The sequence below is a fragment of the Dioscorea cayenensis genome, chromosome 10 (genome assembly GCF_009730915.1).
Source record: "Dioscorea cayenensis subsp. rotundata cultivar TDr96_F1 chromosome 10, TDr96_F1_v2_PseudoChromosome.rev07_lg8_w22 25.fasta, whole genome shotgun sequence".
In the NCBI taxonomy this organism is placed as follows: Eukaryota; Viridiplantae; Streptophyta; class Magnoliopsida; order Dioscoreales; family Dioscoreaceae; genus Dioscorea; species Dioscorea cayenensis.
The window spans coordinates 11003178-11012323 of NC_052480.1; the positions used below are offsets into that span (position 1 = coordinate 11003178).

The 9146-nt window shown below is 41.4% G+C and overlaps 4 non-coding genes and 10 pseudogenes across 4 annotated transcripts; 1 reads left to right on the plus strand and 13 right to left on the minus strand.

Moving 5' to 3' along the window:
- Window positions 1-204: 204 nt before the first annotated feature.
- On the minus strand, window positions 205-321 carry LOC120271059 (annotated as a pseudogene).
- Window positions 322-638: 317 nt separating this feature from the next.
- LOC120271078 lies at window positions 639-759 on the minus strand (annotated as a pseudogene).
- Window positions 760-1088: 329 nt separating this feature from the next.
- Window positions 1089-1209, minus strand: LOC120271153 (annotated as a pseudogene).
- A 306-nt stretch (window positions 1210-1515) lies between these two features.
- Window positions 1516-1634, minus strand: LOC120271420. Its single transcript, XR_005540028.1, has one exon. It is a non-coding gene; the product is annotated as a 5S ribosomal RNA (ribosomal RNA).
- A 317-nt stretch (window positions 1635-1951) lies between these two features.
- LOC120271143 lies at window positions 1952-2066 on the minus strand (annotated as a pseudogene).
- A 328-nt stretch (window positions 2067-2394) lies between these two features.
- Window positions 2395-2509, minus strand: LOC120271044 (annotated as a pseudogene).
- A 318-nt stretch (window positions 2510-2827) lies between these two features.
- LOC120271237 lies at window positions 2828-2946 on the minus strand. Its single transcript, XR_005539857.1, has one exon. It is a non-coding gene; the product is annotated as a 5S ribosomal RNA (ribosomal RNA).
- A 360-nt stretch (window positions 2947-3306) lies between these two features.
- On the minus strand, window positions 3307-3424 carry LOC120271083 (annotated as a pseudogene).
- Window positions 3425-4812: 1388 nt separating this feature from the next.
- Window positions 4813-9146, plus strand: part of LOC120270293 — a 10819-nt pseudogene continuing 6485 nt past the window's right edge.
- On the minus strand, window positions 5490-5610 carry LOC120271156 (annotated as a pseudogene).
- On the minus strand, window positions 5935-6053 carry LOC120271039. Its single transcript, XR_005539769.1, has one exon. It is a non-coding gene; the product is annotated as a 5S ribosomal RNA (ribosomal RNA).
- On the minus strand, window positions 7246-7371 carry LOC120271040 (annotated as a pseudogene).
- On the minus strand, window positions 8121-8235 carry LOC120271150 (annotated as a pseudogene).
- LOC120271005 lies at window positions 8536-8656 on the minus strand. The gene has a single exon (XR_005539747.1). It is a non-coding gene; the product is annotated as a 5S ribosomal RNA (ribosomal RNA).

The following is a 9146-nucleotide window of genomic DNA, read 5'->3' on the forward strand; positions in this document are numbered from 1 at the left end:
CTTCCAACCATGAGACCTTCAATTGAAAGCAGGGATTTTGTGTTTGATACGATGGGAAGACCCGAGAAACAAAGAGTCGGGGAGTTTATTTTTGATAATAATAATAAAAATTTATTATTATTATTATTATTATTATTATGTATTGTAAGGAGTAAGAATATTGAGAAAAAGCGAATCACGGAAAGCGATGGAGCAAATGGAGATGGGGTGCAACACGAGGGACTTCCCGAGGTCACCATCCTAGTACTACTCTCACCCAAGCACGCTTAACAATGGAGTTCTGATGGGATCCGGTGCTTTAGGGCTGGTATGATCGCACACGATGAAAAATGAACACGCGTTGCAATAAATTGACGACTTACTTGACAAGGCGAGATAGATCGATAATCCTCGATGGGGCTTCTCCAGCGTCGGGGACCCAGCGCCATCCGCTTCCAACACGAGACCTTCAATCGAAATCGGGATTTTTGTGTTTGATACGATGGGAAGACCGGTGAAAACACGAGTCGAGAGTTTTATTTTTGATAATAATAATAAAATTTATTATTATTATTATTATTATTATTATTATTATTATTGTAAAGGAGTAAGAATATTGAGAAAAAACGAATACGGGAAAGCGATGGAGCATGGAGATGGGGGTGCAACACGAGGACTTCCGAGGAGGTCACCCATCCTAGTACTACTCTCGCCCAGACCACGCTTAACTCGGAGTTCGATGGGATCCGGTGCTTTTGAGTCTTTGGTATGATCGCATCCCGATGAAGAAATGAACACGCGTTGCAATATATTGACGACTTACTAACAAGGCCGAAATAGATCGATGATCCTCATGATGGGGCTTCTCCAACGTCGGGGACCCGCGCCATCCGCTTCCAACCAGGACCTTCGATTGAAAAGCAGGGTTTTTGTGTTTGATCGATGGGAAGACCAGTGAAACAAGAGTCGGGAGTTTTATTTTTTGATAATAATAATAAAATTTATTATTATTATTATTATTATTATTATTATTATTATTATTATTATTGTAAAGGAGTAAGAATATTGAGAAAAAAAACGAATACGGAAAGCGATGGAGCAATGGAGATGGGGTGCAACACGAGGACTTCCCGGGAGGTCGCCCCATCCTAGTACTACTCTCGCCCAAAGCAACGCTTAACCCGGAGTTCGATGGGATCCGGTGCTTTAGTCTTTGTTATGATCGCATCTCGATGAAAATGAACACGCGTTGCAATAAATTGACGACTTCTTGACAAGGCCGAGATAGATCGATGATCCTCCGATGGGGCTTCTCCAGCGTCGGGGGACCAGCGCCATCCGCTTCCAACACGAGACCTTCAATTGAAAAGCGGGATTTTGTGTTTGATACGATGGGAAGACCAGTAGAAACAAGAGTCGGTGTTTTATTTTTGATAATAATAATAAAATTTATTATTATTATTATTATTATTATTATTGTAAAGGAGTAAGAATATTGAGAAGCGAATACGAGGGAAGCGATGGAGAAATGGAGATGGGGTGCAACACGAGCACTTCCCAGGAGGTCACCCATCCTAGTACTACTCTCGCCCAAGCACGCTTAACTTCGGAGTTCTAAAGAGATCCGGTGCTTAAGTGCTCTTATGATCACATCCGATGAAAATGAACATGCGTTGCTATAAATTAACGACTTACTGACAAGGCCGAGATAGATCGATGATCCTCCTGATGGGGCTTCTCGAACGTCATGGACTCGCGCCATCAGCTTCAACCACGGACCTTCAATTGAAAAGCGGGATTTTGTGTTTGAAAAATACGATGGGAAGACCGGTGAAACAAGAGTCTTGAGTTTTATTTTTGATAATAATAATAAAATTTATTATTATTATTATTATTATTATTATTATTATTATTGTAAAGGAGTAAGAATATTGAGAAAAAACGAATACGGAAAACGATGGAGCATGGAGATGGGGTGCAACACGAAAACTTCCGGAGGTCACCCATCCTAGTACCACTCTCGCCCAATCACGCTTAACTCGAGTTCGATGGGATCCCGGTGCTTTAGTGCTGGTGTGATCGCACCCGATGAAAATGAACACGCGTTGCAATTTATTGACGACTTACTAACAAGGCCGAGATAGATCGATGATCCTCCTGATGGGGCTTCTCCAACGTCGGGGACCAACGCCATCCGGTTCCAACCACGGACCTTCAATTGAAAGCGGGATTTTTGTGTTTGAATACGATGGGAAGACCCATGAAACAAGAGTCGGGAGATTTATTTTTTTGATAATAATAATAAAATTTATTATTATTATTATTATTATTATTATTGTAAAGGAGTAAGAATATTGAGAAAAATCGAATACGGGAAACGATGGAGCAAAAAAAAAATAAAATAAAAATTGAGATGGGGTGCAACACGAGGACTTCCCAGGAGGTCACCCATCCTAGTACTACTCTCACCCAAGCTTAACTTCGGAGTTCTGATGGAATACGGTGCTTTTGTACTGTTATGATCGCACCCGATGAAAATGAACACGCGTTCCAATAAATTGATGACTTACAGACAAGGCCGAGATAGATCGATGATCCTCCTGATGGGGCTTCTCCAATGTCGGGGACCCGCGCCATCCGCTTCCAACATAGACCTTCAATTGAAAACGGGATTTTGTGTTTGAAAAAAAAAATACGATGGGAAGACCAGCGAAACAAGAGTCGGGAGTTTTATTTTTTGATAATAATAATAAAATTTATTATTATTATTATTATTATTGTAAAGGAGTAAGAATATTGAGAAAAAACGAATACGGGAAACGATGGAGCAAAAAAAAAAAATGGAGATGGGGTGCAACACGAGGATTTCCCCGGAGGTCACCCATCCTAGTACTACTCTCACCCAAGCATGCTTAACAATGGAGTTCTGATGGGATCCGGTGCTTTAGTGCTGGTATGATCGCACCCGATGAAAAAATGAACACGCAGCGTTGCAATAAATTGACGACTACTCGACAAAGGCCGACATAGATCGATGATCCTCCTGATGGGGCTTCTCCAACGTCGGGGACTTGCGTCATCCGCTTCCAACACAGACCTTCAATTGAAAGCGGGATTTTTGTGTTTGATACGATGGGAAGACCCGCGAAACAAGAGTTGGGAGTTTTATTTTTTGATAATAATAATAAAATTTATTATTATTATTATTATTATTATTATTATTATTATTATTATTATTATTGTAAAGGAGTAAAAATATTGAGAAAAAACGAATACAGGAAACGATGGAGCAAAAAAAATAAAAATAAAATATAATAAAATGGAGATGGGGTGCAACACGAGGACTTCCCAGGAGGTCACCCATCCTAGTACTACTCTCGCCCAAGCACGGCTTAACCCGAGTTACGATGGGATGCGGTGCTTTAGTGCTGTTATGATCGCACCCGATGAAAATGAACACGCGTTGCAATAAATTGACGACTTACTTGACAAGGCCGAGATAGATCGATGATCCTCCCGATGGGGCTTCTCCAGCGTCGGGGACCGCGCCATCAGCTTCCAACACGGACCTTCGATTGAAAAGCGGGATTTTGTGTTTGATCGATGGGAAGACCAGCAGAAACAAGAGTCGGGAGTTTTATTTTTGATAATAATAATAAAATTGTATTATTATTATATTATTATTATTATTATTATTATGTGTAAAGGAGTAAGAATATTGAGAAAAAAATGAAATCCGGAAAGCGATGGAGCAAAATGGAGATGGGGTGCAACACGAGGACTTCCCGGTGAAGTCACCCATCGTAGTCATTACTCTCACCAAGCATGCTTAACCGGAGTTCTGATGGGGATCCGGATTGCTAAGTCTTGTTTTGATCGCATCCGCTGAAATGACGAACAGCGCGTTCTGATAAATTGACGTACTTTACTCGACAAGGCTACGAGATAGATCGATGATTCTCGATGGGCTTCTCCAACGTCGGGACCCTGCGCCATCCGCTTTCAACACGGACCTTCAATCGAGCAAACGGATTTTGTGTTTGATACGTATGGGAAGACCCGCGAAGACAAGAGTCGGGAGTTTTATTTTTTGATAATAATAATAAAATTTATTATTATTATTATTATTATTATTATTATTATTATTATTGTAAAGTAGTAAGAATATTGAGAGCGAATCACGGAAACAATGGAGCATGGAGATGGGGTGCAACACGATAACTCTCCGGAGGTCACCATATCTAGTACTACTCTCGCCCAAGCACGCTTAACCCGGAGTTACGATGGGATCTCGGTGTTTTAGTGATGGTATGATCGCACCGATGAAAAATGAACGCAGCGTTGCAATAAATTGACGACTTTCATCGGACAAGGCCGAGATAGATCGATGATCCTCGATGGAGCTTCTCCAAAGCGTCGGGGACCCGCGACGTCCGCTCCAACAGGAGACCTTCAATTGAAAAGCGGGATTTTGTGTTTGATACGATGGGAAGACCAATGAAAACACAGTCGAGGAGTTTTATTTTTTGATAATAATAATAGTATTTATTATTATTATTATTATTATTATTATTATTATTATTATTGTAAAAGAGTAAGAATATTGAGAGCGAATCGGAAACGATGGAGCAATGGAGATGAGGGTGCAACACGAGGACTTCCTGGAGGTCACCCATCCTAGTACTACTCTCGCCCATGACACGCGTAACCCGAGTTCGATGGGATCCGGTGCTTTAGTCGCTGGTATGATCGCACCGATGAAAATGGACACGCGTTACGATATATTGGACGACTTTACTAACAAGGCGAAATGAGATCAGAGTGATCCTCCCGATGGGGGCTTCTCCAGCGTCGGGGACCAGCGCCATCCGCTTCAACTACGGACCTTCAATTGAAAAGCGGGATTTTGTGTTTGAAAAACATGATGGGAAGACCACTGAAACAGAGTCGGGAGTTTTATTTTTGATAATAATAATAAAAATTTATTATTATATATATATATATTATTATTATTGTAAAGGAGTAAGAATATTGAGAAAAAATGAGTACGCGGGAAAGCGATGGAGCAAATGGAGATGGGGTGCAACACAGTAGGACTTCCCGAGAAGTCACCCATCGTGATACTACTCTCACCCAAGCATGCGCTTAACTCGAGTTCGATGGGATCCGGGCTGCTAAGTCCTGCTTTGATCGCACCGATGAGAAATGAACACAGCGTTGCAATAAATTGACGACTCTCGACAAGGTCGAGATAGATCGATGATTCTCGTGGGGCTTCTCCAACGTCGGGGACCAGCGCCATCAGCTGTCCAACAGACCATCGAAAAGCGGGATTTTGTGTTTGAAAATACGATTGGAAGACCACGAAACAAGAGTCGGGAGTTTTATTTTTGATGACAATAATAAAAATTTATTATTATTATTATTATTAATGTGATGTATTATTGTAAAGGGAGTAAGAATATTTGAGAAAAAGCGAATCAGCAGAGAAACAATGGAGCATGGAGATAGGGGTGCAACACGAGGACTTCCAGTGAGGTCACCCATCCTAGTACTACTCTCGCCCAACACGCTTAACAATGGAGTTCGATGGGATCCCAGTGTCTTTTAATCGATGGTATGATCTCACCCGATGAAAAATGAACACGCAGCTGCAATAAATTGACGACTTCTTGACAAGGCGAGATAGATCGATGATCCTCCGATGGGGCTTCTCCAACGTCGGGGACCCGCGCCATCCGCTTCCAACATGTACCTTCAATTGAAAAGCGGATTTTGTGTTTTGAAAATACGATGGGAAGACCAGCGAAACACGAGTCGAGAGTTTTATTTTTTGATAATAATAATAAAATTTATTATTATTATTATTATTATTATTATTATTAATATATTATTATTATTGTAAAAGAGTAAGAATATTGAGAGCGAATCACGGAAACGATGGAGCATGGAGATGGGGTGCAACACGAGGACTTCCCAGGAGGTCACCCATCCTAGTACTACTCTCGCCCAAGCACGCGTAACTTCGGAGTTCTGATGGGATCCGGTGCTTTAGTGCTGGTATGATCGCACCAGATTAAAATGGACACGCGTTGCAATATATTGACGACTTACTAACAAGGCCGAAATAGATCGATGATCCTCCTGATGGGGCTTCTCCAACGTCGGGGACCCGCGCCATCCGGCTTCCAACCTAGACCTTCAATTGAAAAGCGGGATTTTGTGTTTGATACGATGGGAAGACCAGTGAAACAAGAGTCGGGAGTTTATTTTTGATAATAATAAAATTGTATTATTATTATTATTATTATTATTATTGTAAAGGAGTAAGAATATTGAGAAAAAACGAATACTTGAAACGATGGGGGAAAAAAAAGAAATGGAGATGTGGTGCAAAACGATGACTTCCCAGGAGGTCACCCATCCTAATGCTACTCCTACGCCCAAGCACGCTTAACCCTGGAGTTCGATGGGATCACGTGCTTTGAATGTCAGTATGATCGCATCCGACTGAAAATGAACACGCGTTGCAATAAATTGACGACTGCGACAAGGCACGAGATGGTCGATGATCCTCGATGGGGCTTCTCCAACGTCGGGGACCCAGCGCCATTTGCTTCCAACATGGACCTTCAATTGAAAAGCAGGATTTTGTGTTTGAAAAAAAAAAATACGATGGGAAGACCAGAGAAACAAGAGTCGGGAGTTTTATTTTTTGATAATAATAATAAAATTTATTATTATTATTATTATTATTATTATTATTATTATTATTATTATTATTAGTAAAAGGAGTAAGAATATTGAGATGAATAAAACGGGAGAACAACAAAAATGGAGATGGGGTGCAACACTGAGGACTTCCAGGAAATCACCCATCGTAGTACTACTCTCGCCCAAGCACGCTTAACTTCGGAGTTACAGTGGGATCCGGTGCTTAAGTCTCTTTGACTAATCATACCGATGAAAATGAACACGCAGCGCAATAAATTGACGACTTCTCGACAAAAGGCGAGATAGATCGATGATTCTCTCGATGGGGCTTCTCAACGTCGGGGACCCTCGCCATCCGCTTCCAACCACGGACCTTCAATTGAAAAACGGGATTTTGTGTTTGAAAATACGATGGAAAGACCCAGCAAACAAGAGTCGGGAGTTTTTATTGTTGATAATAATAAAATTTATTATTATTATTATTATTATTATTATTGTAAAGGAGTAAGAATATTGAGAGCGAATATGGGAAGCGATGGAGCAAAATGGAGATGGGTGCAACCTACGAGGTCTTCCCACGAGGTCACCCATCCTAGTACTACTCTCGCCCAAGCACGCTTAAGTTCGGAGTTCTGATGTGATCCGGTCGCTTTTTAGTGCTCTGGTATGATCGCATCGATGAGAAAGTGAACACGCGTTGCGATAAATTGACGACTTGCGTCGACAAAGGCGGAGATAGATTGATGATCCTCCTGATGGGGCTTCTCCAACGTCGGGGACCCGCGCCATCGGCATCCAACACAGACCTTCAATTGAAAACGGGATTTTGTGTTTGATACGATGGGAAGACCAGCGAAACAACGTCGGAGTTTTATTTTTGATAATAATAATAAAAATTTATTAATATTAGTATTATTATTATTGTAAAGGAGTGAAGAATATTGAGAGAGAATACACGAAGCGATGGAGCAAAATGGAGATGGGGTGCAACACGAGGACTTTCAGGAGATCTACCCATCCTAGTACTACTCTCACCCAAAGCACGCTTAACTCACGGAGTTCAGGATCCGGATGGCACAGTGCTGTTGGTAGTGATCGCACTCGATGAAAAATGAACCGCAGCATGCAATAAATTGATGACTTACATGACAAGGCCGACATAGATCGATGATCCTCCCGATGGGGCTACTCCAGCGTCGGGACTCACGCCATCCGCTTCAACACGGACCTTCAATTGAAAACAGGATTTTTGTGTTTGAAAAATCATGATGGAAAGACCGGTGAAACAAGAGTCGGAGGTTTTATGACAATAATAATAAAATTTATTATTATTATTATTATTATATTATAATTATTGTAAAGGAGTAAGAATATTGAGACAGCGAATATGGAGAAACGATGGAGCGGAGAAAAAGAGAAATGGAGATGTGGTGCAACACGAGGACTTCAAGGAGGTCACCCATCCTAGTACTACTCTCGCCCAAACACGCTTAACCCGGAGTTACGTGGGATCCGTGTTTTAGTGCTGCTATGATCGCACCCGATGAAAAACCACACGCCGTTGCAATAAATTGACGACTTACGAGCAAGCCTGAGATAGATCGATGATCCTCCTGATGGGGCTTCTCCAACGTCGGGGACCATCGCCATCCGCTTCCAACATAGACCTTCAATTGAAAACTGGATTTTGTGTTTGATACTATGGGAAGACCATGAAACAAGAGTCGGGAGATTTATTTTTGATAATAATAATAAAATTTATTATTATGATTATTATTATGTATTATTGTAAAGGAGTAAGAATATTGAGAGCAATATAGGGAAAGCGATGGAGCAGGATATGGAGTGCAACATGAGGACTTCACAGGAGGTCACCCATCCTAGTACTACGCTTGCCCAAGCACGCTTAACTTCGGAGTTTTGATGGGATCCGGTGCTTTAGTGCTTGGGTATGATCGCACCCTGATGAAAATGAACCGCAGCGTTGCAATAAATTGGCGACTTCTTGACAAGGCCGAGATAGGTCGATGATCCTCGATGGGGCTTCTCCAACGTCCGGGGACCCGCGCCATCCGCTTCCAACACGAGACCTTCAATTGAAAAGCGGTATTTTGTGTTTGATACTGATGGGAAGACCCATCGAGAACAAGAGTCGGGAGTTTATTTTTGATAATAATAATAAAATTTTATTATTATTATTATTATTATTATATAAGGAGTAAGAATATTGAGAAAAAGCGAATACTTGAAGCGATGGGGAAAAAAAGAAATGGAGATGGTGCAAAAGCGATGACACGGAGATTAACCCATCCTAATTTTCTCTCGCCCAAGCATTAGCTTGGGATTACGATGGGATAGGTGCTTTGGTCTTGTTATGATGCGCACCCAGATGAAAATGGTGCGGCGTTCGCGATAAGTTGACGACTTCTTGACAGGTAGAGATAGATCGATGA